This window comes from Lichenostomus cassidix, chromosome 2, assembly GCF_008360975.1.
Source record: "Lichenostomus cassidix isolate B80296 chromosome 2, HeHo_3.0, whole genome shotgun sequence".
NCBI classification, from domain to species: domain Eukaryota; kingdom Metazoa; phylum Chordata; class Aves; order Passeriformes; family Meliphagidae; genus Lichenostomus; species Lichenostomus cassidix.
Genome location: NC_139482.1, coordinates 68,547,321 through 68,574,443, shown reverse-complemented (window position 1 = coordinate 68,574,443; position 27,123 = coordinate 68,547,321). Strand labels below are relative to the sequence as shown.

Sequence of the window (27,123 nt, the reverse complement as noted above, 5' to 3'; positions counted from 1 at the left end):
TGATATTTTCATTAAATGTAAAGTATTTGTAGATACTGGTGGCAATTAGGTGTTGCAAATGCAGTCATCAGTTTGAAACTGAGCATATAAAATGGTATTTTAATAAAAAATACAGTCACCTTGGTACCTGAATCTACTCTTATTGTATTGCATGGCAGACACTCTTTGCATTAGACTGCAGTCACAGGTTAACAAGAAGGGAAATTTCAAGGCATAGAATTAGCTACAAGAAAGTTCTCCCATTATTGAATGAATGCAATAAAGACACAGCAAAATTTACAAGGAAAAATTTAATAAAATATTGACTATAAAGGCTACGACATTCTATGTCTGCTCCATAGCTTATACCCAAAACCGTGCGTGTTCAAAAGTCCATGCAAATTGGACTTAATTTACTTTGCTTCTATTTCCTTCTTCAGGAATATGAAGTGAGCACAATAATTTTCCTTTATTTTATCTATAAATGGTTTCCTATATAGGAGCTTATTAAAAAGGAGGCAGGGTTTGGCTGTCCAGGATGTTAGAGTGATTATGTCTTGGCAGCACAAGAAGAGGCTGAGTCCAAGGCCCTGACTGTTTGTTAGCGTCTCGCCAACACCATGGATTCCCCTGATCAGAATAAGAAACGTATGGACAGTGATACGTGTACTCTTTCCCAGCTCCATTTTTGTCATTGCTGCCAAATGACAGATTTTGGTACAATATTAATCTTTGACTGTGTAGAGGACAATTGGAATTGCCATGCTGAACTCTGCCAGGGATCCCCAGGTTTCTCTGTTAAGTTTCCAAATAAAAAACCACTTTCACTGCAAATATTTCTATTGTGAAACAAGAGAGAGGAAAAAGAGTTTTGCTAGGGAAGCTGTGCCTTTTGTCTTTTTTCCCAGGAAAAGCTCACAAGGGGACACAAATGGCTGCTCTCCAGCTGGTTTTAAGAACATAAAGGTCCAATCCATGGACACAAAAAGTAAGCAAATTTTATGTCACATCTCTTGGGCCCAGGATAAATTAGCCAGATGTAGGTTGCTAGTTGGTAGGGTATTGGTTTTCCTAGTGCATTCCATGACTGTTTATCAGTGTGATTTGGACTGGAAGTGGTTGTGAAGAACCAACTTTGCCAGTTCCTATCTGTGCACAGAAACACTCTTCAGTGTGTAGCTGTGGTGGAGTTTCATCTTCAGGCATTCCTGAAGGAAATACATCAGCACACCATAGTCTGTGGATTATGCCCTTGCACACACTTTAATCCCCAATGTCTGCAAAGAGGAAATATGCATACATCTCTTGAGCACCTGAGAGCATACATGTAAAGAGCTAAAGATCCATCCAAATTGTCCCAGAGAGGTCTGAACAATGTTCCTATTGAAGGTTCACCCTGGTTTGCAACTTCTCCCATGACCACAGTTTTCTGGAGAAAGGACCTATCAGGGACCTGCACCTAGTTAATACCATCACAGGAAGAAACTTGCCAACTCGAGATGGATAATGTGTTAGGGGTAGTGGTAGAACTTTGTCTTCCATGGGCCCAGGTTTCAGTGTCTTCTTACAAAAAAAAAAAATACCCTTGGAAGTCGAAGGAAAGTTCTGGCCCAAGGGAGGCGCTCTGTATGAAGTGTTTTGCACTGTTTTACTTCTGCAATAGTTTATAGATGAATGGGGGGAAATTGACAGGGGTAAAGTACATTACTTATGTGTAGACTGGTCAAGCTGCTTCTGAACTTTATCTGCCATTTTCCTGCATCCTGGTTATCTTACAACCCATGGTGGTCCACAGTGAGTTTGTCTGTATCCTCAGCCACTAGACAAAGTGACTTTTAGTTACTTTAAAACCTGTGCTGTTGGTGTGCCAGCATTGTCAGTGACTCCAGGCAGTGATTAAACACAGAAGTATTTTTCCCTACATTTATGAAACATAAAGATATTTGTTTTGATTCCATCACTGTCACCTCATTAGGCACCAGGAAAGTTAGGTTATACATTGAATCAGTTTTGCACTTGGTTTTGTTTACTTTTCATAAATTAACATGGTAATTCACTGTAATAAAATTCTTCGTTTACACAAAGATATCAAAAGGCATCGTCCATTATTCTCCTTAATGTTACAGCTTTAGAATGTGCCGTGAAAAGCTCTGTTTATATTGCAGCTGGATGGAGCACTTACCACAGAGCGTCACATCCCAGATATGCTCTGTTGCTCTGCAGCAGAGAAATGTCAAATCATGAAGAAAAAAAAAGGATACCACACAACTATCAACACCCCCAATAAAATCACCTTCTCTACTAAAATGTCTTTTATCTCTTAAAATGTCCCTTAAATTAATTATCCTAAATTCTGCCTATTTCCATTTGCATTCCTGTTTCTTGGCCTAGCAGGTAGCAATTAGGTGCTCTCCTACAGGCATGGGTAGGCTGAGTCCTATTATCTGCAGTGGCCACAAGGGCTGTTCACAGTCATTAGAGCAAGAACCATCTGAAGTGCAGGCAGAACAGAATTTGGACAGACTGTGCACTTTTATCATTGCAAACAACTGATCCTTTACTACCAAAGGCATGAAATGCTCTTCAGTCTCTCTGTGCCTTAGCAGATTTTGGATTCAGGGTACCCTTCCCTACTGACCCAAAGACGTTTTGTTCTCTGAAGAGAAAATGGTTTGTACTGCCTCTAATTTCTGATGCTGCTGGGTGTTTGCAAACATGTTATTTCTTTCTGCTATGTAGCTTTGCTTTGGGGTTTAAGGCTATAGAAGAAAATATCTAGGTTGCTCACTTCTCACATGTGGAAGTGAGTTACTGAGAGCAAAACAAAGCCTAGCTTAAGCTTCTGTTTCTTCTTTTCTCTCTCTTTCCTCTTTAAGGACTGTTTATGTTTGCATGACCTGCAGGGGAACTGGAAGTGCACTAGATGATCTAGCAAAGCACAAAACCTCCACAAATATGTGTGCTTTATTTATGCCACCTCTGAACTTCTTTGGGGGAAAAAAAAAGGCAGGCAGAAAAAGGAAAGCATCTGATGGGTTAAAAATTCACTATTGTGCTTTACATCAGATAACTTTCTGGCCTATATTTGTACCAGTCTCAGCTGATGTCATTGTAAGGAGAAACACAAGGCAGATGAGATCCAGCCATGCTTTGCCACAGCATACAACAAAAGCACTCACAAGAAGAGATTTTCTTCTGGGCTTTTGACATTGATACTTTAAAAAACAGGAGGCATATTTTGAAAGACCATTTTTATGGATAAAAGTTTTTCAGAAGTTTTATGAGCATGTATGGAACATATACATTAAAAAACCTTGCAGATTTTATTTTTGAGATTAAAGAATAAACACTATGGCACTTAGAAATAGGCTAATAATTAAACCTTTCATCTTAAAATATACATAAATCTTGTGTCTTTGATGGATGACACAATGACAAAGAGTAATTTTATTAATGTCTGTATTATCACTCATTCAAGATAAGGGGCAATAAATTAACTGTGTTCTGGAAATCCACAACTTAGAGAAAGGTTTATCACACTGTTTCCAATACGTGGTTTGTAGAGTGCTGGATGCAGGTGTTGTCCCAACACACAGGATTGCAGAGGCTGTAATGCAGGATGGATCCAACCCCCGTGGTAGACAGGAGTGACTGCAGTAGATGTGGAGGCAGAGCAGGTATCACTGCCACCAGTGCAGCTGTGGTGCAGGCAAGCATTGAGCTGCAAGGAGGAGGTAATCACCACAAACACATCCGAGACCTTCAGCCAAGTCAGGAAAACACAGAGCAAGCATTGGGATGTTAGGGAGCAACCATACCCAGGGAAAGCTCTCAGCACAGTGAAGGGTTTGGTGGTTTGGCAACATCTCCTTGTGGAAGAAACCTTCCTACTCCACGCGTCATGTCCCCAGGCTGCCCAGAAGCACATTAGCAGGTGGCTGGGGCCATTTTCCTCCACCCAGATGGTCCCTTGCCTCTCTCCTGCTTCCTGTGAGGCTCCTCTTGCCATGAGGGCTTCTCGTTGGGCTTGATCCCAAATCCATTCACTTTATGGAAAGGTTTCTACTAAGGTCAACTGCTTTGGTTTGAGTTGGTGCACAGAAGCACTCTTGAATTTTGGGAGTTCAGGGGGAAGTCCTGAGCCTCCATCCCATGTTGAGAGAAGCAAGAAGGATGGTGACAGGCATGGCAATGCCTGTGAAGGGTCAGAGTGGCTTGAACTTGTTCTCCACCTTCCCCCTCCCGCATTTTAGGGATTTTTATGGAAAACACATTTGTAATGTATTCAATTGCATCTATGCAGTGGAGAATTAGATTGGCATAAAGGTAAACAACTGGCAAATTATTCATAACTCAAAATCTGCCTGATGTCTCTTTGTTCCAAAACTTTAGAAATTAGAGACTGCTCACCAGATGTTATAAAAGAAATTACTAATTTAACTGCTAAACTGCTAAAAGGCTCACTCTAGTAATATTTTCTTGCAGAAAATGTCTGTGTCTTGTTAAATGTTTATTGAATACTGTAATTATATTACATTTGCTGTTAAACGATATTGACATTTTTGAATAAAAAGGGGGTTTTTTTGTGTGTGTGGGTTTTTTTTTTTTTAATCCAGGCAGGATCTATAACATGAACATCTGGTTGCAACCTAATGTGTGGCATTGAAACAAAAAAAACCCCTCCCCACCCTCAAAGAAAAAAGCCTTCTGCCAATGTTTTTCTCTGTGTATTATTTTTTCAAAGTAGCTCCAGCTTTTGTAGCACCAGCTATGATTAAGTACCAGGACTTTCTCACTATCAGAAAATGTTTAAAGACAAGTAACCAGCAAGGCTTCAGCAAGCTGATGGCTGGTGAAATAAGGATATATTTAGCAATGAAACAGCTGTTTCTTGAGCAATAACCCAGCTGTTTGGCTTTGAGAATACCTGTTAGAGTTATTAATCATATTAAAAAGTAGAAAAAAAAAACCCTGACCCTGGAAGGCATGGAACAGACATTTTGAGTGCTGCTTTTTTTTTAATAAAGAAGGTGGCTTTGTCACTATAGTGAGTGTAAGGGGAAAAAAAGGCGGGGGGTTGTGTTTGGAATATTTTAGAAGTACACAGGTATTAGAATAGATCCACTTAATATTCCTGCCGGCTGCCAATCAAGTTTCTTATCATCATTTAATGGACTATGCTCTTGTAAAACTCTTGCAAAATGCTCTGTAGCATAGTAATTTCCCTATTCATTCCCTCCCTTAACTCTTTCTGTTGAATTACTGGGAACAGTTTAGATGTGATGTTGACTAACTGCACCACTCCATGTAGTTTTAATTTTTCCCATTTCCTATTGGGTAATGGAAGACAGAAATTTGGCTCCCTTTGGCCTTGGGACCTATCCATAACTCAAAGAATGTGATTTCTACTGGAGGCTAGAGTAAGGAATATGTATAAAATTCTACCATCTAACTGGAATGTTAAAGACAGACTTTCTTTCATAGGGTTTCCCTGTCATGCAGCAGATTTAATCAAGGGAACCAATTACAGTGTGCTGGTTCCAAACAGATGTCAGACACAACTCAAGTATTTAAATTGCAACTTTTGCTCTTCATAAAGGTGTTTCTGGATGGGATTATCTTCAAAAGCAAAAATGTTCTTGTATGTAGATAAGACCAAATCCTGGTTGCTGTATATGCATAAAAAGTAATTCCGGTGGCTCCATTGTTATTCCAGGTGGTCTTACACTGCACAGCTGGAACCACTGCAAGAAAGGCCCATGTATGTAGAAAGCACATGTTCTTTGGACAATGCATTAATTCACTAAAAAGTGGGCAGATACCTTTCTTTTGGCTAGGTTTTTGGGTTTTCTGACTTACGGTATTTGAGTTTTCTTTCGCTTTACATCTTTTTAAAGAAGAAGTAAATAGAATAAAACTCATATATTTTAAATGTCATAGACCTGAGCTATTTTTTTCAGCTGGAAGTGAATATAGCAATACTTTTAAATCAGAATGCAATATTTTGACCTGTTAAAATTACATGTTTCATTTACAGGAATCTGAATTGGAGAAGCTATACTTTATTATTTATATCATCACTTTTTATAAAACTACCCATATGAACAGAAATGTATCTGTTCAACAATGAAAATAGCTCAGACTTCCATCAAATAATTAACTTATGCATTGAAGGCTACATGGCCTATCATAGCTAAAATCTGCTCCCATTTATCATGGTTTACATTTTTTGTATTAAGAGTAATCTGCCTGCTGTACTGCAGAACAACTTGAGGGTCTGGCACTGTTCCCTCCCAGACTCATGTGAAACAGGATGAATGTGCACACGTTTGCCCTGAGGCTGGACATTCCCTCGCCTCACTGGATATAAGCTTGCCTTTCTCCTTGCAATCCTGTGACTTCACCAGACTTCAGAAGGTTTTGGGAAGGAGGCAATTCATTAGGAGAGCACATCATGAGCCCCTTTTAGGCCATCCCCAGCATTAACCTGCTAATGATACCATGACATCCAGAAAATAAATCACCTCAGCAGCTAAGCATATGATAAAAACGTGTTTGGACTCACTGAATATTATGCCAAGGTATCATGTCCACATACACACAAACAGCTCACAGAGAGACAAACCAGCACTAAGATAATTTTATATATCAATAGAATCATTCCTACCTCGCAAAAGGTATTTTTGTTTTCAGATTCTCCGTTTCCCCCAGAACAACACCATGACCTAGCTTGCACATGTGTTTTCACTGCAAGGGTTTCTTGCAAATTAAATTGAGGAAAAACTTGCATTGCAGGCTAGCAAATGCCCACATTATCTCTGGTATGTGAATGGGTGGAGTTTAGGTCTGGTACTTATGATCAGGATGCCAAAGAGTTGTGGTTTATTCTGTAGTGATTTATAAATACTGGCATTACAATACATCACTGAAGGCTAACAGAAATGACCCAAGAAAAAGGATTCCATAGAAAAGGTAGCAACCAGTGAGGACTGCAACTTGTCTGGATCACTTGCTGTGCTGTTTCACATCCCCTTTCAGGGCTGTATGGTTTCACCTGAGGCTGGGGGTCCTGTGGCAGAGAGCTGAATGGGGCAGATGAACTCCTGCAGAGGTTACTAGGTGCCCTGGTAGGCTCAGTGTGAGTCTCCTGCTGGCTTCTGCAAAAGGTCTCAGCCTCAGAAATAGCAACATTTGTCTCAAGGTACCACCAATAGCAACAGGCCTGACATGTTGGCTGTTTGTCTGGTTTTCTTCTCTCTCTTAGAGGAATATTAAATGCTGGGTATAATTTAACACTGCATGGCATTGTTAAAAATTATAACAATTACTGTACTATAATCACATTTATATTTTTAAAAGTTATAATTTTATTCATAGATACACACATAGACACACACTATAGATGTGTGTATATATTTTACAGAAAGATAAACAGAAAAATCTTGCTGACATTATCTACTTAAAAAGGTTGAAAGAAAAAAATGTTAATTGCATAAGTGTAATCTTTGAGAAAAAAAAATCATTGTTTGTTGTTTCTGAGCATTTTCAACTCTCTGGAGAAAATGTAGATGTCCGATTTTTGTGGAGATGATACGGCGTGAATTTTAAAAAGTTCTCAACCAGCCTAATCACTGCTGAGCAGCTACCCAATGAGCCAAAGGAGAATTAAGACATTTGCCAGGATATGAAACAAATCTGACAGCCTGCCAGAGTTCCCAAAGGAGCCCTTGGCAAGCACTGTTCACTCTTCCTCATTCATTGCATGAAAACCACAGGCATATATCGTAATTTCAATTGCTCCTCATGGGATCGGTCCCAGAACCAGAGGGGAGTGTCTGTTCCCATCTCCCATCCTGAAGCTCAATACTCTGAAATTGCTTGCCCATATGTCAGTCTATCAAGATACAAATGCTGAAAAAATGTTAAAGGCTAACGACATAATATTTTCATCATCTGTAAAATGCCATCTTTTCTGATGGTGGGCATTCCAGGAAATTAGCACTGTAATAATACATGGGAACATTTTGAAATTATTAATGTCTCTGTAGTTTTAGCCCTTTTTCGTCCACACATTTCCTGACTGATCACAGTTGGCATGTAATTATGCAGAACTTTGTAATATTTGTGAATTGCTTTCTAATGCACAGCATTTGCCATTACCTTCTTTTTCAGTCATTGCTGCTGGCCCACTGAGAGTGCTGTTTCTATTGCCTGGCTGGATTAGTGTCCTTGTGAAATATTTGTGATCACATGTCTGTTAATTACACTAGAATGGGAACAGAATAGTCTCCAAAGAGTGAGCATTTATTTTTAAGACTATACTTAAGTACCGTTTATTAAATCCCTGCTTCCTCATCCAGATTCTAACAACATTTTATTAGTGTTCCTATTTATTTATTGACTTTTACAGAGCAAGGATACAACGTTAAGTTTCAGGACACAAAGCTTTGTTTTATATACAGTTACTAAGTGTAGCTGAATCCAAGGCAAAATATACTAGAAAGTAGAAGATGCCAACTGTTAGGAGATTTTTTTTCTAGGATAGCTTTTATTCAGATATGTTGTCCTTTTCATGAAGAATTCAAACATGTTTGCTTGAGCAATGCCATCTGCACGCTTCATGAAGATGGTGATTCTGTTCTTCCAGGTCTTCTTTCTTCAAAGACTTAAATCCACCCTGAATGTGTGCATCAACCAGCAAGATGTCTGTCTGCCTCCTGACTTCCCACTGCAGGTATAAAAGTACTGTCAAAGCAGCCTGTCATGCATGAGACTCAAAAGAGGGAAAACAGTCCTGTCCCTTACAGTCTCTGGGGACAGCAATCCCCAAACTCCTTCAGAATCAGGAATCATAAAGGGAGCTCCTCTTGAACAGTGCAAATCACGGACAGGTTTCATGCCTCTTTCTCCCAGTAAACCTGAACAACAAGCTCATTGACTGTCACCTTGTAGATCATCTCTTTCCACAGTTTAGCTCAATGCACTAGAGGATGTTTTATTCCTTTTACCTGAAGAGTGATGGCATGTTCCAAGTCTTGTCTATTTTTTCAACTATTTTAGTTAGTCTAATAAAAGACAATACCTCTCTCTACACATCTGGCCTTGGTTATACCCTTAGACCATCATAGCTACAACACTACTTATAAAAAGCAATGCATCTAAAAAATAATGTCCTTTTTAAAAAAAGAAAAAAAAATCTTATCAAGTGTAAGTGAAATGTCAACATTTTTATAATCTGTGAGTACCATGAGTAAAAGCAGGATGTAGAAATGCTGGTGGTCTGATCCCTAATTGATTTAAAAGGCAATAAAGGTAGATTGTTTCTTTTAAGACTCCACACTTTCTTTTCCTAATTCATAATCCCTGCTCTGCTCTACTCAGTACTAATCTCTCATAACACTGATAGTTCTGCATAGATCTCACTCCTTGAAAAGGTCCTTATAAGGCTTTGTATCTCCAAAACAGCTTTCTCTTAGTACCTCCTTGTTCTTGGAAGAATCTTTTTGTCACGTCATGAAAAGCAGAAAATTTAAGTCAATTTCTTTTTCTCAGCCATTATGTCTCAGAGCTAGAAAGATCAAGGCATGGATGATACATCATTAACTGTATGAATATTGCAGTGTTAGAAAGAGAAAATAATACACAATCCTTGAAGTCAATGGAACAACCACTGGGACTCCAAAGTGGGCTGAGATCTTTATCCATTTTCAGTTGTTTTGTATATGCTGTAATCGAAGTACTGACAGATTATCTAAGGATAGAATTAAAATAAACCTGTGTTCCCTGGTTTAGGAAGTTCAGGTGTGAACACTAAATCTGACCTAAAGGTAGCCCTGCCTCCAAAGGTTTAAGTCATTCTGCAATTCTAAGTATCATCTTTTTACATTGAATTGTCTTTTGCTGGTGACTTATAAAATTTCCATCATGAAGGAATCTACATCAGAAGGCTTGGTTTTGTATGGCAGTCTATAGGATGGAGGCCTGTGCACCAGCTACATCAAATTCCATCTTGCTTTTTATAGTGCATGCTCTGTATCGTATAGTGGGGTTTTTTTAATTCTTGCAACTAAGCCAATTTCTTTCTGTTGCTTTGCATCTCTTCCTTTCTCTTGCTCCTTTTACTACTTATTGTATCTTCATGCACAAAATGAGCACCACGTACAATTCTTTATTACTAACATTATCTACACATAGACAGCTATCCACCAGTTATGTTTCTTCTTTATAGAAACACAACTGTAGTCTTTAGGAAGCTAATGCTAAGCCTCACTTCTTTCTTTCTATTTTATATGATGTCCTTTCTTTGGAAGGACATATAAATCAATGCACTGGGAGCTTGTAAAGACAATATTAAGCCATTATCAACCTGATGTAAATATTTCACGAAAAGCTAACAGCCCTCAAACCATTATGCTAACTGCTTGTTCTCTAGTATTGCAAAGCTATTTTCACTAAAATATATTTAGCTTCACTAAAAAGCTATACAAGTCCCTTTCACCTGATATTGTGACGTCTTCAGGCTCTTACATAGGAGGGTGGTCTCATGGTTACAGCAGGGGGCAAGAAGGCCTTTCTTCATTGACTGCAGTCACACTGCAGGATTTTCTGCAGGACTTCAAACAAGTCATCAGAGCAGGAGGAACAGAATGGACAGAACAGATTGTTGATCAGAGGTCAGCATGTACAAACCTGCAAGGGTGAAAAATGAGTGAGGTAAAATTTTCTCTGCCTTGGGCACCTGCTCTCCTTGCCTTAAAGAAATGGGAAGTACTTTGTTGTTTCTAAATATTATTTTAACTATTTCATAGTTACATCACTACAGTAAATTAATGTTTTCTAGATTGCACTGCATAGGGGTTTCCTATAAACTTCCACAGATAACTACATGAGCCTTTTCCTTGTCTTTTCCCCACTCCTTCTTTTCAGGTTATCCACGAAGTTCTCAAGAGTCAAATCAAATTAGTATTTAACCAGTGACAAAATGAGCCATATTGTTATCACATATTTACATAATTATTCATGGCTATTGCTCACATAAATATATACATCATCTTTTTTCTGCAATGCTTTCATAAATCTCCAGATGAGGGTGATTCCTTCTGCTGAGAGATTTAATTGTTCGTATATGTTTTCCATGGGAATGATGAAAGCCAGCTAGAATTACTGCTGAGTGAACTAGAGCAATCCTGGATTATGATGAATGGAAGTAGTGAATGATCAGTGGCTGATGTAAGCAAAACATCACTGAGTTTGAAGCACCTACAATTAGAGGGACATGATATTTCAATTGAAAGTTGTCATGTCAAACATGGGACAAATACGATACTTGTCTTTTACTCCTGAAAGCTTTTGAGCAAGAAATTAGTTAATCGCAAAATGACATGTGGTTATTACACAGCAAGCTTGCATACCTTCAGCAGAACAGGTCTCATCTGCATCGGGAATTAATTTATCAAGTGAGAGCTAAAACACTGGGAAATGTTCCTTTGGATCTTGAGCTTACCTTGGATGTACAAAGTGCTGCAATCATATTAAAAAAACTTTAGTCTTGTCACTAATGAAGAAGTAACCTTTTTTACTACAGCTTCTCATACCTGCTAGGCTCCTGTCTGAAATACGTCAGGAAACATTACTCTGGTTTCAGGTTGCTGCCTGGAAATTCTTTGTTTGACTCGTTTAATTGGAATCAATAGCTCATTTTTTTATTTGTTTGCCCCATAGAAGATTTGGCTCACAGACTACAGGGTGGTTGCGTCAGGACATGTCAGGAGGCAGCTGGAAAGCTTACCTCTAAGGATAGTATTTACAGAGCTGATGATTGTACTTAAAAGGATGTGACCCACATACAGGAAATCAGGGAGATAAAGTGGCTCTGTTTGTCTAGGAAAACTCATTTCTAATGATATCTAATAGTTTCTGAGACATAGCTCAAAACTGAGTGCGAGCAAGAGGAGTTAAAAGAGCATCACTTCTGGACAAGAAACCAAGCAGCTCAAAATAATTGGCTTTAATTAGAGGAGACAGAAAGTGCACAGAATATTGGATTTTGGAGGCAAGACATTGGGGGTGCAGATCTTTGCCTCCTGCACAAAGCAGTATATATAATCAGAGTCCTGGTGGCACACAGTGGACCTTCGGTTCACCTCAGTCCTCATTTCCTGAGGTTCTTTTGACACCATTGAAGTCTATTAAAGACAATCTTCCCTGGCAATATTTCAAGAGAGAAGGGATATTATGAAATGCAGCAAGAGCAGAGAAAAATAAATGATCATCAGTAACGTCCTTTTAACATTGTGTACGTAGAGGGGGAGTGCGAGCATGTGCACACATGTAAGTAATCTGGATTCAAACTGATTTTTAAATGAAATGCTGTCATATGCACAAAATGAACAGAAAAAAAAAAGTTTCTATTCTGCACTGCCTGCATTTGGGCATGCTTGGCTGTTAACAACTCTAAGTAAAGAAAAATAAGAGAAAAGCAATTCATATTGGTGGTGCTACTTTGGGAGAAATAACTGGTAACCAGTTGTGGTGCTTTGTTATATCTCCTTTCCTTTGCCTCTCTAAAGGGAAATAGATCAGGGCCAGCACACTGTATATATTAGCAGGTTAACATACTGGGCTATACTTGCACTTTATTGTAAATGTTTTTGGTACTTCTTCTAAGTCTGTGTTTACCTTGGGTATTTTCTTAGTTCACACATGTGAAATAACAGCTGGGACTTGCCAAAATATAGCAGTCAAGTGCTGTACATGTAGTAGCTTTAAAACTAACACAGGTGTCCTAGATCCCTTACGCAGAATAAACAGAAGCACACGATCAAGAGTGTGTCTAACTCCTCTCTTCTGGAAATGACGTGTCTTGAAATGCTTGATCTGACAACTGCGGCCTCTCAAGGAAGAAGCATCACAGAGGCAAAATGCTGTTGATTTTTACAAACAAATGCACTGCCTTTTTTTATATATAAATGCATTATTGTCCTAACTTGTATCTATCTATTTCCACCCTTTTTTTTTCAAAGGAAAGGCAAGTATATTTGATGGCTCGGTTCACTCCTGGGTCACAGCAGAGCAGAAGGACAAGACCTCCACTGCTGGAAAGACCACCCAGAGAGGAGGAAGCTGCGCTTGCCCAGGAGGGAGGTAAGACAAGAAGGTCCCAGCAGTTTTCTTGCAGAGCCCAAGCTGTGAGTACCACCAGCCTCACGAGCAGAAGCCTTGGGGCCCTGGCCATGCAGAAGGGGTCTGTTTCTTTTCAGTGTGAGTACACCTCACTTCCTTTGTGCTGGCAAGGCTGTCTGTGAACAAAACCATACCATTGCATTGAGCTGCTCAGTGTTTTTATGGTGACTTTTTCTTTTGTTTTTGTTTTTGTCTCCATGATTTTACACTGCACTCCTCTTTCTATATCTGAAAGATAAAATAGGATAGAGTACAGCAATGGTAGCTAATATACACAGAGAAGGAACTTGCCATGGGTTTGCACAGCTGCAGACAACTAGGATTGCGTAAATATTCAAGAACCCCACTGATAATGCACAGGAGTAGTGGAAATTCAGTACAAAATTCAGGGAGGATGACATACATAAGTGTCATATTCCCATGGGAACACTTGTGCCATTTTGCTGCCTGCATAATGGTCTGGAAGTAGGTAAACAAGCTCAGGCACATACAAGAAAGAATAGAGCAGATTGCTTCTCCCAAAGAGGTACTGCTTTGCAAGGATGCCCTTAGAGTAGCATCCAAAGTACTATAAGTGAAGACATTCACTTGGCAAGTTCACTCAAGAGGAAGTTGCATTTTCCATAGTAATTCCATTGACCTACACTTTCTCATGAAAGAATGTGATTCATACTGTCTGTAAGAATAGAAATTAAGTCGTTGGAAGATGACCATTGACTCTTTGGAATCTGTGTACTCAGTTAAAAAATTTGTGAGACTGTACAGAGGCTTCCAATACTACAAATATAACTAATTTTGACAAATGCTTCTGCATTATTAGTGCTAGCATACAAGTCCCTATGGAAATACCTGGGCATTTGCTCTAACAAAAACCAAAGCTGAAAATTTATTTCTAACTGCACCATGAAAATGTTTTTCATAAAGAGTATAAAAAAATCCTCTTAGTAAGGGTTATTAGTGTAAAAGTCCAATGCTAAAAGACTTATTTTCACCGCAGAGCTAATCAAAACCAAAGTTCAGGTGTTGCTCATAGTTTCACTGGGTCTCTGTGCCTGAAATGTTGTCTGCTTTTTCCAGCTGGACCTGTTGATCTGATGAAAGATATTGCTTCTCTCTAGAGCTTACCTTGTTGTTTGTGTAGATATCATAAATCTTATTGAGTGTTTCATCCTGACCTTTCTGTAGAGGTAAAAGTGTCTTGGATTCAGATCTAGATTCCTGAATACTTTTCTTGTAGATAATGTGATACATTTAGTTTTCCACATTGTGCCTGGCCAGCATAGGATTAGCATGGCATTAATTGATTGCAGGGGGATCAAGTAAGTGGATTAGAGTTGCTTCACAACCAAGAAAGTTGTTGATCCTGAAGGTAAACTCCCTCAACTGGGGACATTAGATGAAGAAAGGAAAATTTAATGAACTGCTTTGAGAAATGGGAAAAGCCAGACTATGTCCTTGTTTCCCAGTATATTCCAGTTATCTCTTGGGATAACTATATTTTAATAGAATGCCAACTTTCTTTTTAATATGATCCTTGAAATTTCTTTTAAGCCACCTAAAATGTCATGGCTTTTTCCTTCATTAATCAAAACATGTTTTTTTTAACTGTGGGATATTTGTTCAGTAGAGCTCGCTGTTTTTCTTTCATTGATTTTCTTTTTAACATGCAGTTGTTGAAAACTTAATTTTTAGTTTAGTCAGCTTTGTTCAAGATGCATTGCTATTCCAAGTAGAATTTGTGGTATGTTTTCTGCAGTCTGGTGTAAGGGATATAAGGCATGATGGATGATGTTTGGAATGGAAAGACAAATGAATACAGGCATTACCAAAGCTGCTCTCTTGATCTGAAAAGGGAAATCCATTTCTTTGTTACTTCTTGATAACGATTTAGCAGCAAGACAGTGTTGAAAAAAAATTGCATCTGAAAAATAAATGTTTATTTAGACTTAGGATTAAGATGAGTTTTGTGGGTTTTGTCTTTTAAAAACCTTGTAAATACAAAAACACTTTAGAAGTGTTGGTGAAGGGGGCATGTTCCTATTTTGACTTTATGGTCATTTGTTAATCTTTCAATGTAAAACTGGCACTTCTTCCCCTTCAAAAATTTTCTCCTATCCATATTGGTGTTGCCCACCCAATGTTAGTAGCAGGCACTAGTTATTCCTATGTTTTTTATTCCTGCCTAGGAAAGCCCATTGAGTCCTCAGTCACAGTGTCAGGTTGGGGCCTCAAAGACATGGCAAACTGCCTGGGGTCAAATCCCACTGACCAGAAGCGATGCAGCTCTGTAACACCAGTATGGCAGCACATGGGAATTTATACAGTTTATTTTCTTCATGTTCCTTCTCAGTTGTGTGGGTGTATTTGGCCATGAAAAGCATCATAATGTTTGAGAATGGAAGATACTAACAAAACAGTATCTTTCAACACCACATCCATTTGCATGCTCAATTTAACTACTGCAGTTGTCTGCCCAGTGACTTAATTAGCATGACATGAAATCAGCATAAAAACTGCAGGTCCCTGCTGTAAAACAACTCAAACATAGGATCTCTTCCACAGCAAATACTTTTTATAAATTAGCTTAAATTCTCAGCCTGCACAGCCTTCTATTCCAGATGTGGTTCTACACCAGCTGAGAACCTGGCCCAAATAACTTTACACTTCCTATCCTAATAGTGCCACATGGTAAAGAAGCAATAACAGCCTTACAGGTAGGCAAAACAGCAAGTCTCAGAGGTCCTGGAGCAAAAAAACCCATCCTTTCAAGTAGTTTGAAGGCTAAGGAAGTCAAAGCACCCTCATTCAACAGCATAATCCTGAAAATACGATGACAAATTGGACAGTAAACTAAGGGCTTCATTCTGAATTGCTGAGTGCAAGCAGATTTGGCCTCTGTACCTGCAGGTTAAGTTGTTAGCCAATATGATTATCTTGCTGATAGCACAGAAATCTCCTAGGGAACAAGTTGTGCCTGAACCACCAGGCAAACCCTGACAGGTTGCCCCATGCACACCTCTCCACTCACATCCACCTTCTCCTCCCCCTCTGACTTTCCTGGTACTCATTGTCCGTGAGGGGCAGGAATACATGAACTCTGTATCTCACACAGGGAATGTCACAAAGACGTGTGAGCTTCCCAGGGTATGGTACTACAAGCTTGGTAGAGGAGCTCCTGACACTGTCACTGATTTCAGGAGGGTTCACTGCTGCTCTCCAAGAAACATCTCTAACCTTGGAGATGTAGATGGCTGTAGATGGCTGCAGAGAAAAATACTAAGTCTGAATTCCCAACAGCTTGAAAAAAATAAAAAAGGATAAAAGAAAATATCTCCACTTTTTAAGTCAAAGTTTTTTTAGGTTTTGCTTTCTTGCTTTCTCTCCAGCTGTGACTGAACCCCAGGGCTGCTGCTTTGCTGAACAAGAGGCAGCAGCTGGGGCCAAGGGAAAGTGGGATGGGCTTCTCCTTTCTCTCCTCTTCCCTCTGTCTATCCACACCTGCAGGCAGGGTATGGGGCAAGGGTACGTGGGGGATTCCAGCCTCCCACAGCTGAAGTGAGTCAGGGCAGAAGACTGGAGGAGATCAGTGTGAAGCTGTGCATGCTTGCTGGTATCATGGGGACCACATGAATGTGACTGTAAGGTCTTGGCTGTGTGTCACCAGGCAGGAGAACACATTGCTTCCCAGAGGTGCTTTTGTCCATGGTAAGCTGCTTTCAGAAAAGGCTTTCAGACACATACCCCCAAAAAGGAAAAAGGAAGTTTTGAAAGGTGGGATCTGAGGAGAGGAAGTGACTCATGGGCTCAAAGAGAGATGGGCAGGGAGTGACAGCCGGCCAAGGCAGCAGAAGCGATCCCCAACTGTGCCGAGTCGTGGGAATGGGGGTGAGGAAGAAGCCTTAGGCTGGGGAAGCTGAGTTTCAGGAACAGCTACAGTCCTACGCTTGCCTCCTGGGCATAGGATTTTTAATGCATCCCACCACAGCCAGCTGTCAGGCTTACCAAAGCTTGCCTGGCTGAACTATGCCTGTGCCTTGGAGGTGACTCCAGCTGTTGTTCCAGACAGCAGAGCCCTGCTGGGCCGCACAGGGTGCCAGCCACTGGGCCTGTAGCCCCTGGCATGGCCACCCTGTAGCCCCTGGCATGGCCACCCTGTAGCCCTTGGCATGGCCACCCTATAGCCCTTGGCATGGCCACCCTATAGCCCTTGGCATGGCCACCCTGTAGCCCTTGGCATGGCCACCCTGCCTTCCCCATCTGCATGGCCACACCACCACCTACCATGGCACTCCAGCCCTGGATGCAGCCCTTCTGGGGATGGTCCAAGGCTGGAGGAAGGGTGTCTGCAATTTGGGTGAGGAACATGAGATTTTTTGCCCTGTTTTTCCATTTTGCAAATAGCTGTCATTTGTCACATTAAAGCAGTAAGAGCAGATGTATATTGGGGTTTATGTGGTTTCATCAGAGATGTGACATGAGAGTCATGTTTGGGGGTTTTGCATTGGTACCTTGCAGAACTTTGTCAGGGCAGACTTAGTCTCCACTGGTGGGATGCCCTTTTTCAGCTGGTGGAGGCATGAGCACTTTTTCTTTATTCTCTTCTGTACCTTGTACTCTGTGAGCCCTCTGAGAGAGTGAGTTTTCTCTCCTAATGAGGAAGCTCTGGCGGTCAGGACTTTGTGAACACTAAACGAGGAATTTCCTGGCTTTCAAACAATTTCCCCCCTTAATGATGATGTTCTAATAATATCCTCTTTTTTTTAATTAACTGATCTCTACTTGATCCCTCATGTGTGGAGTACTCAAATAATAAACTGTCTGCAGTTCTGTGCTGTTTCTCCTAAAAGGAAGTAAACCAGAGATAAAATGATGTTACCTTTCGTTCCTTTTATTTATTTTTTATTTAAGTATCTTTAATGAGTTATCCTATGGACCAAGCAAGGTAGATCAGATAGAGTACACATTTTACTGTTGAATTAGATGGTTTTTTGTTGCGATCAGTAGTGTTACAGAGCTCATGGGTGCAGTCAAGATGTGCACTTGCGGGAATATTACCTATCCAAGTTTTACTGGCTTTTGCTTTGTGGCCTTGACCAGTCTATTTGTAATATGCATGTAAACAGAAATGCATATTAGCCAAGCACTTCTGGCATTGTTTAAATCAACTTCTTCCACAGAGCACTACAGAGCTAGAACTGGGAAAGAACTATTTCCTCCATTGATGAGGTCACAGGAGTGAAACAAATGGTAAGATTTGCTGTAAAATATGAAAATAATGCCCTACAGTTACATCTGTAAAAGCTGTAGGCAATTACATTCATGTGCACCTCCAGAACCAGTGTTGAAGTTTGGTTTGAAAAATGTTGCAATTTAAACCTGTGACTATTCATCCAGGGAAAGATGTATACAGTATCACAGAATCATAGCATGGTTGAAAAGGACCTGAAAGATCATCTAGTCTCAACACTTGAGTCATGGGCAGGGACACCTTCCACAAGACCAGGGTGCTCAAAGATATTTTTTCTTCTATGCCCAAAATAAAAAGTAGTATGCTGTAGAGCCTTTCCTGAAAACTAATAAAGGTTAAGAACCAGTTCTTGGCTACAGTAAATGGAGCTCATCTAACTTTCATTAATTTTACTCGATTGTTCAAAGAAACAGGCTTTTCATGTGTCAGGTCTTGCTATCAGATTCTGTCTTTTGTCTATCTTCCTCTTAGGCTTTTCTGCAAATTAAACTTTTAGTTTTTTCTCATATCTCTAAAACTAGAACATGAATCCTGAAAATACTGACCTGGAAAGGGGAAACAAATTATATGACATTTTCTGTATCATCATGCCAAAGTTCTTGGGCTTTTCCTAGGACATGCTTTTGTTTTAGTCAGACACTATTGAACCTTCTGGAAGAATGTTGATAAAAGGTAATTGTAGCAAGAAATTGCGACTTATACTTGACATATTTAGCTTTCTCTGCTAAGAGTGTCCTGGTAAGTCCATTTGGACCATCCATATAGTTCATTATTTGTTTTGATTTCTAGTCAAGGTAATGCTTAGCTGGATCAATCAGTGACCAGCTGACAGACAGCAAAGTCAGTATCAAGTTATACAGTATGTCAGTCCAGAGTTAGAAGTGCTTCCCTGTGATAGTCATGCAATCAGCACATCACGACACTGTGCTCCTCACCCTTGTATCCAAAGAATCAGATTTTTCTCAGTGATTACCTTTGCCATCAGCATTTATAAGGGAGCAAATACTGGCATTAATGAGAAGCAGCCCCTGAGACAATCTCGTAAATAACTGCACTCATGGTTTATGGACTAATAGTGTTAAACAGATGCAGCAGTGGAGCTCAAAAAATATTCTTAAATGATTATATATTTTATGGTATATGGCTGCCTACATAAATTTCATCCTCACCTCTAATGTGTATCTTTTGGCATGCTCAGACCATCCTGAGTTGTATTCATAATTGCCAGGACCAAACTTAAAATACTCTTCTAATGTAGTTCTGTGTGATTCACCCATCACTGTCCAAGAACTTTTGCATCTATGTGGATCTGGGTGAATAAGCAACTAGTGTATTTCTTTGAAACCCAAAGACAGTTTAATTCTTACTCCATTTTTTTCATTGCCAACTCTAACATGCCTTTACTGAGATTTATGAGAAGTTTGGGGCTCCCTCTGGTGGTTTTGGAAAACCAGAAAACTTGAATAGAACATAAATAAACAATAGTCTTGTGCATAAGAAGTTATTATAATTTGCAGAAGGCTGCATGCCTAATTCCTCCTTTGTCTTTTACCACACTTATTTTTGAGCTAGTTTTTTAATAGGCGTTTTACTATGGCGATTTATCTTGAGAGAGGAGAAAGGCATAGTGATGTTTCAGAGAGCAATGAAGTAGGTAATTCAGCTAAGGGGCTGTGCTTTCACTAATGGTTACACAAACAAAACCTGCATGTGTCTGTTAGTTTTTCACCCAATTTTCCTATTAGTTCTTCAGCTCCTGCATTGTATTTGAAATTAATCCATAGCTATTTACTGTGGAAAAAATATGCTTACATTATTTCATTCTTGATGGCTACTGTGAAAATTAAGGATAACATAAACAGAGAGTCAGACCCCACTCTTAAATTTTCATTTTCTCAATGTAGCATTTATGCCTGGAGGCTGAAAGGGAAACAAAAATAATAAAACATTGACCTCAACAACAGGTTTCTCTTTCTCCCGAGGCTCAAATACATGGGTATGCCTCTTGCTGGTGAAAAGCGAACTTGTATAGAAATGTTCCACATTAATGCACACTTAATTATAAACATACAGAACACGCAAGGTGCAAGCTGCTCCTGATCATGCTCTGCTTCTGCTGAAGTCAGCACTGGTTTGCAAGCAGCCTGGCAGTGGGCTAGGATTTCAGTGCAGGTGTATGCATGGGGCCTGTGGCCCAAACTCTGCAGCTGGACTGCTCGGGTGCTGGTTGTGCATCTACTCTGCGACTGCTGCAGGAGTGTGTGGGCAGCCAGGTGACTGCCCAAGCATAGGAATTTCTCTCTCTGGGACAGTTCTCTCACCTTTTACTATCTACCCTTTTTTGTTCTTTTTTTTTCTTCATTTTTTCTTTTCTCTTTTTTCTTTTTTTCTTTTTTCTTTTCTTTTTTTTTCCCCAGAGCGATTGTATGATGGTCTGGACAGGAAAGCAGGAAACTACCTTTGATCTCCAGGACTCCAGAGGTATTGTGGTTACACTTCCTTTAGATTTTCCTGCCTTCCTGCTTAGAAAAGCTTTTCTTCCCTCTTTTTTTCCCCCCCAATACTTGTAGGGAAGGAAAGAAGGGATGACAACATAGAATTGACAACATTCTACCTGGGCATTACAACATAGAATTGAGAATGTTCTACCTGGGCAAAGGTGTGTGGTTGTGCTCAAAATACTTCTAAATTGCTGTAAATTTTTGGCTAACTAAGTTGATCCTTCTGTCCCATTTGATTAAAATTCAGGAAAAAAAATCAGTTGCATTAAAATAACATGACTTCCACCTTTTTTATTTTGATTGTATTAAACAGATATTATTGGGTAATTTAGTCACTGGCCATAGGAAATTGCCATTTAACTTAATATTAGAGTCAAACTCGGAGTTAGAACAAGGCTCCAAATCAGCCTGTGTCACATAAAAGGGATGGGTAAAATCCTGGCCCCATGTCAAAAATAGCAATTTCCCCTTTTGTTCTATGGAACTAGGATTTTTACCCAAATGACTTAACTAAAAGTCTTGTTGTTCAACTTTATACATATAATTATATTTGTGACATCATTTGGTAGACTCCATCAGGTGGTCCCCTGCTCCTGAGAGTCATACAGGTGTTACTTACCTATTGCAATTAGGAAATGTTTTTTAAAAAATTATTTATTTTTATTAATAATAACTTATTCCACCTAAGGAATTTGTTCAGTGTCAATATTTTCTGTTCTGAGTGTCTGCAAAGGGCTCAGTCCTGCAAGTTCCCATCCAGCAAGGCGCTTAGGCATGTCCCTCATCTCAAACATGGGTCTAATCCCCAGGACTTCACCAAACAGACACTAAAGATCTCAGTACCCTGCAGATGCGACCCCCAAGCCTCCTCTCCACTGGTCTTCTGCAGAGCTTCCATAGATTTGTTATAGTAATATGGTAAGAATTAAGCCAATGGCATTTAAGGTATTGTTATAAAAATACTGCACAAAGATAATACATGCTGTATCATACAGTGTATCAGTTTTCAAACCAGGCAAATGAAGTTTTCTGCAAGCTTGAGCTCCTTTGTTTTTTCGTACAAAAAGGAGCACTCTTGCAGCATCTTACGTGGTTTTGATTATAGCATTTGTGATTCTTTAAATATTTATTTTTCAGCAGTTAAGAAACTTGGTGAAGGGGAACTTTATAAACATTTATCATGGATTGAGTGTTCATGTGGAAGAAAAAATGAGGCACTTTCTCCTATAGGGAAGAACTACCTTTTCATAAAAGCTGTGTCCTCAGTTCAGCAAAGCATCTTATTCAGGACAATTATTGAGAATGTATTCAGCCTTACACAGATATCCAAATTTCTGTAAAAGTTATCTAGAGTCCCCAAAATGCATAAATGCTGCCCTGAACTGGTGCCTATTCCACATAGCTGTCCACGGATCACTTTAGCAATATTAGATGTGCCATTTGGCACTCACAGCATGCAGCTCTCCAGAAGACAGAGGAGTAAACACTCCCTTCAGCACCTGAAAGATTTGTTTGCTTTGGGGTGATTGGCAGCAGTCTCATGTGAAACACCACGGGGCAAATTCCATTTGATTAAATAATTATCACCTATAACCAAAAAATGTACCATTATGTGTGAACACAAATGTAAACTCCCAAAATTCCCTCCACTTCCTCCCTTGCTCTGTTAATTTCTTTTTCATAGGCAAGTGACACAATTACTGACTTTAAACTAAAAAGGTTCCAGGGTAGGGATGGTACTCAGAACTTAAAATACTATGTGCTGATTAAACTTTTTATACAGCTTATTTAAAAGAGCTTCCCTGAGAAGTGGAAAGTGCATCACTCAATGAACCCCAAGTAGTTTTCAGCAAATTCAATCCCACAGAACATTTCCTAGAGAGAGACAGGGACTGAAAAGGGATTGTTTCTGCCTCCTACTGCAAATAATTAGGGTCTCTTTTTGTGGTCCAGTTTTTCCAGGCTCTCTCTGGGCAGATTTCCCAGTGACTGTAGTGCAATTAGAACTGTTAAAAAGACTTGCAGGATGGCTTCCAGTTCTCTGAACAGTGAAAGACAATGAAAATGGTTTGTACCTCATAAATAAATATGATCAACCACTAGAGGCACAGCCTGTGATTTAAGTGGGTGCCCGGGGTCAGGGCAGCACAGCTGGGCACCGCTGGCTGCTTGCTGTGACATGGGATCATGCCTGCAATAGTATTATGGTAAAAACATCATTGAAAATATCATACCTGCTGATATTAAGATGGATACACAGAAAAATCTAGGCCGCGCAGATGCCAGTGAAAAACCTGTCATCTCTTCCCCACTTCCACTCGTGGCTGCATGTGTTTCTTGTGCTTCTGTGCCAGCCAACCCCAATAAGGACAGTGGAGGTAGTACATGGGTCTGGCTGAGGGAATGAGGGTGTCCTGTGATGCTGCAGTGCCACCCTCAGCTGACACTTGCAACATCAGTTGGATAGAGTGAAATAAGAGGACACTTGTAAGGAAAGGTTGACTGGATTCTTTAGCTTGACTGGTCTTTCGTGTTCAGTTTCTTTGTTTTATTATTTTTGTTCTTGTTTTAGGCACTTACTTTCAGGATGAAGGTCTGGCACAGCATTTTCTATCATCAATGGGAGCCCTTCCTCTGACTTGCAGAAAGAGAGGTAGTGTCTTCATTTGTGATTTTCAGTTTTCTCTTTTCCAAAGTGCTTTGTCCAACTAAGTCTCCAGATACTTTCTGAATATCACTTTGTCCACAAAGGTTGTGCTAAAGGAAAAGTGATTCCTGATACTGTGTTTCTGCTTGATTGGGCAGTAATTCTGGATTCTGGGCAGATTTATTCTAAAAGTGGCATCACTCCACCTTGGTCATATCTTTTGCTGGGATTACTCCAAATAAGCTTGACCTGTTCAAGTTTAATGTTTCTCATACTAGTTTCCCAAACTAGTGAGGCTGTTGCTATTTCAGGTGGCTTAAAAATATGTGCACAGTTTGTACTTTGAATGTTTAATAAGCTTAAAACATGAAATATATAATGCAGTTTGAACTTTCTAGTGTTATTTCATCACCAAAAAAGCAAAGTCTTGAGGCTCAGCAATTGCCTTTGTCAGAATGTAAATTCCAGCATGTAATACCCAGGCTGTATGTTTCAGGAAATCAGTATTAACCTATTAGTATGCAGTTTTCCTTGGAGAAAAGCCATCTTCACACTGAGCCTGTATTCCTGCTTCAAACCTTCCTGTCACTGTTCCGTATCCACGACCCAGCCTAAGGCTGCCTTTGACGGCTCTCCAGCCATTTCCTGCATACTGCACTAGCACTAATTGAAAATTTGGGTGGCCTTGCTTATTTATTTTCCTGGAATGTAGTGGGTTATATTTTCATGGCACTTTCTCAGCAGTGCAACGTTTCATTTTCAAAACCACTGCAATATGAGGAAAAGTAACCCCCAAAATTAAAAAAATAACAATAAAAAGCTGCATATCTTTGATTGATTTTTACAGTAGTTCTTTTGTAAAAATATATAATGCAAAAAGAATTCAATGTTGCTTTTGTCTCTCAAGATCAGAGGCAAGAGAAGCAATTTAAATACATGTACAAGCTGATCACATGCAGACACAATGAGGCATGAAACTTTAAATGTGCAGATGCCATGGAAATGAAAAGATAATATAATGTGTGTTCTTTGCAAGTCTTACAGAGTTCAATAGCTACATAATGTGTGCGGAGGGAAAAGAGAAACAGCCCCCTACACTCTCTAGGAAAATTCCAACTATGTCTGGATGTCCCATTGGCACTAGCATCGTGCTTTGCCTTCCTGGATTTCTTCAGGAATGTAATTCCACAGCAGACAGGGTTAGTATGTCACTGTTACCTCCATGCTTGGAGATGCATGTGCTTGGGCATGAGTACCTGTGTGAGATTTCAAGTTTTGATTTTAAAAAATTCACCAATCCCTTGACAAATTTTCAAGTCTACATAATTCTTTTCAGGCCTAATTATTTTGTTTTATGGGGGTTTTTTATTGTGTGGGCAAAAATTAAAGGTTGGCACAATCCTGTTCATTTTTTTCATAGTACATTAAGTGCAACTATTGAAGTCTTTTGGGAATTATGTTTTGTTCCCAGAATCCAGGCATAAGGAAATGTTTAACAATAAATATGCAATTAAGGTGCTGATCTGTATCTCAGAAATTATTTGGAGGAAGAGTGAACTGGAGTCTGTTTTTACCTACAGGCTCACATCTTTAGGATTACCCAGCTATTTGAGTTTGTAGATGTTTCAGAATGGAGATAAAACTGGATGCTGAAAGGAAAAGAAATTTGAAAAAACAAAAGGTCTCTCCTATTTCTGAGTTTTCAGAAAGCGATTTGGGTGTTTTATCTGTAACTGACATTTGGAGACTTTTTAGTCGAGCACCAAACATTTCTTGTAATTTAGTGAAGTAACAAAATAAGCAAGGTGGGGGTTTTTGTTTGGTTGGTTTATTGGTGGGAATTGGGAGGGAGGGGGTTTGTTGTTTGGTTTGTATTGATGCTTGTGTTTTTGGAGAGGTTTGGTTTTTTAACAGATGCAATCTCAAATCAGATTGCCAACCCAGGCATTCCTCCATATTTCCACTGCCTTCTTTGAAAAGTTGAGATGTCCCCACTGGGGAAGTTCAGATTTTAACTGGACCTCTCCAGCTTGTTCTGAAACCCATTTCCAAACTTCCTCATGACACATTTCCCAGTGAGAAGGTTGATTTTGGCAGTTAAAAAGTGCCCCAAGCTAAGGGTTGTGTAGCAATCAACCAAAGTGTATCTCACATGCGCATATTGTGCCTTGTTACAGCTAGCAGTGAGTTCTGGTTCAGCTGGGTATTACAAATTCCCTGAGGTGAAGGGCTGAGAGAATTGGGATTGCTATGCCTGGAAAAAAGAAAGCTTCAGGGTGACCTAATTGCAGCCTTCCAGTACCTGAAGAGAACTTACAGGAAAGATGTGGCAACACGCTTTACAAGAGCATGTAGTGACAAGACAACAGGGAATGGGTTCAAACTAAAAGGTTTAGATTAGATATTGGAAAAAATTCTTTACAGTGAGAATGGTGAGACCCTGGAACAGGTTGCCCAGGGAAGCTGTGGATGCCCCATACTTGGAAGTGTTCAAGGCCAGATTGGATGGGGCTCTGTGCAACCTGGTCTAGTGGAAGATGTCCCTGGCCTTGGCAGGAGAGTTGGAACTAGATGGCATTTAAGGTCCCTTGCAACCTTAATCATTCCATGATTCCATGAAGGGTAACACAAGTGACTAATTGAGCACTTTGTTTTTTTATTTACAGCTGGTAAACTTTGCCTTGCAAATGAGAGCAGTATTCAATTGAGAAAGATGGGTTGAAATGGAAGAAGACAGTGCTCCCCCAGCCCCGTCTCTCCACCAAGAGGGTTTCTCTACCTTGTTGAGGATTCAGTCACACCACAATCTTGGCATTTGGCACAGCTGAGACACAGCACAGAACAGGAGGGATCTTGTCGTGGGCACATGGGGCACTTTTAGAAGTGGGCTTGCTACACATAAAGGTTGTATCTCTTACAATGCAGCTGATAGCTTTGGGTAATGGAAAAGTTGAATGGAAATAATTCTAGCTAGTTTTCATATGCCATCTTTTTTTCTGTGGCTAGAAACAAAATAAAAAATAAACAAAAATTGTTTCATCCCTCTGCTTGCTCATAACTGAATTATGACACAGGTCTTAAGTGGGTAAATGTAAGGATATCAGCATAGAAGACTAGCCTGCACACAGCAAGAGCAAAACACAAGCCTGATGTTGAAACTTTTTGCACAGAGCTATAAGGCACCTTATGAACGTGCCTGGTACATCCTGCCTCTTAAAGAAAGACTGACTGTAGCTCCAGGAATAGCATTGTTCCTGGAGGTGCTTTAGCCAATTCTTAAAGACTTCCAGTGAACAAGGTTTGATGGATTCCCTAAACAGTCTATACCAATATTTCATTGTCTTTAGTGTTACAGTTCTTCCTAATGCTCTTTGCTACATTGTCTCCTATACATTATCCTGTCCCTCCCAGATATGGAAAACTGACTCTTAACTGCTGCTGTGCAACTTTTACCAGGCTTTCAGAAGTGGTTGAATATTTCCTACAAGCAGGATTTGGACATGCAAAACACTATTACTTATATTATTATCGTGGTTGTTGTTGTTGTTATTATTGTAATGTAGAAA

The 27,123-nt window shown here is 39.7% G+C and overlaps 1 long non-coding RNA gene across 1 annotated transcript; it reads left to right on the top strand.

The window, feature by feature from the left end:
• The first annotated feature begins 16,728 nt into the window (after positions 1–16,728).
• Positions 16,729–26,722, top strand: LOC146441581 (uncharacterized). The gene is made up of 3 exons (XR_014850457.1): positions 16,729–16,866; positions 18,339–18,408; positions 26,224–26,722. It is a non-coding gene; the product is annotated as an uncharacterized LOC146441581 (long non-coding RNA).
• The last annotated feature ends 401 nt before the right edge of the window (positions 26,723–27,123 follow it).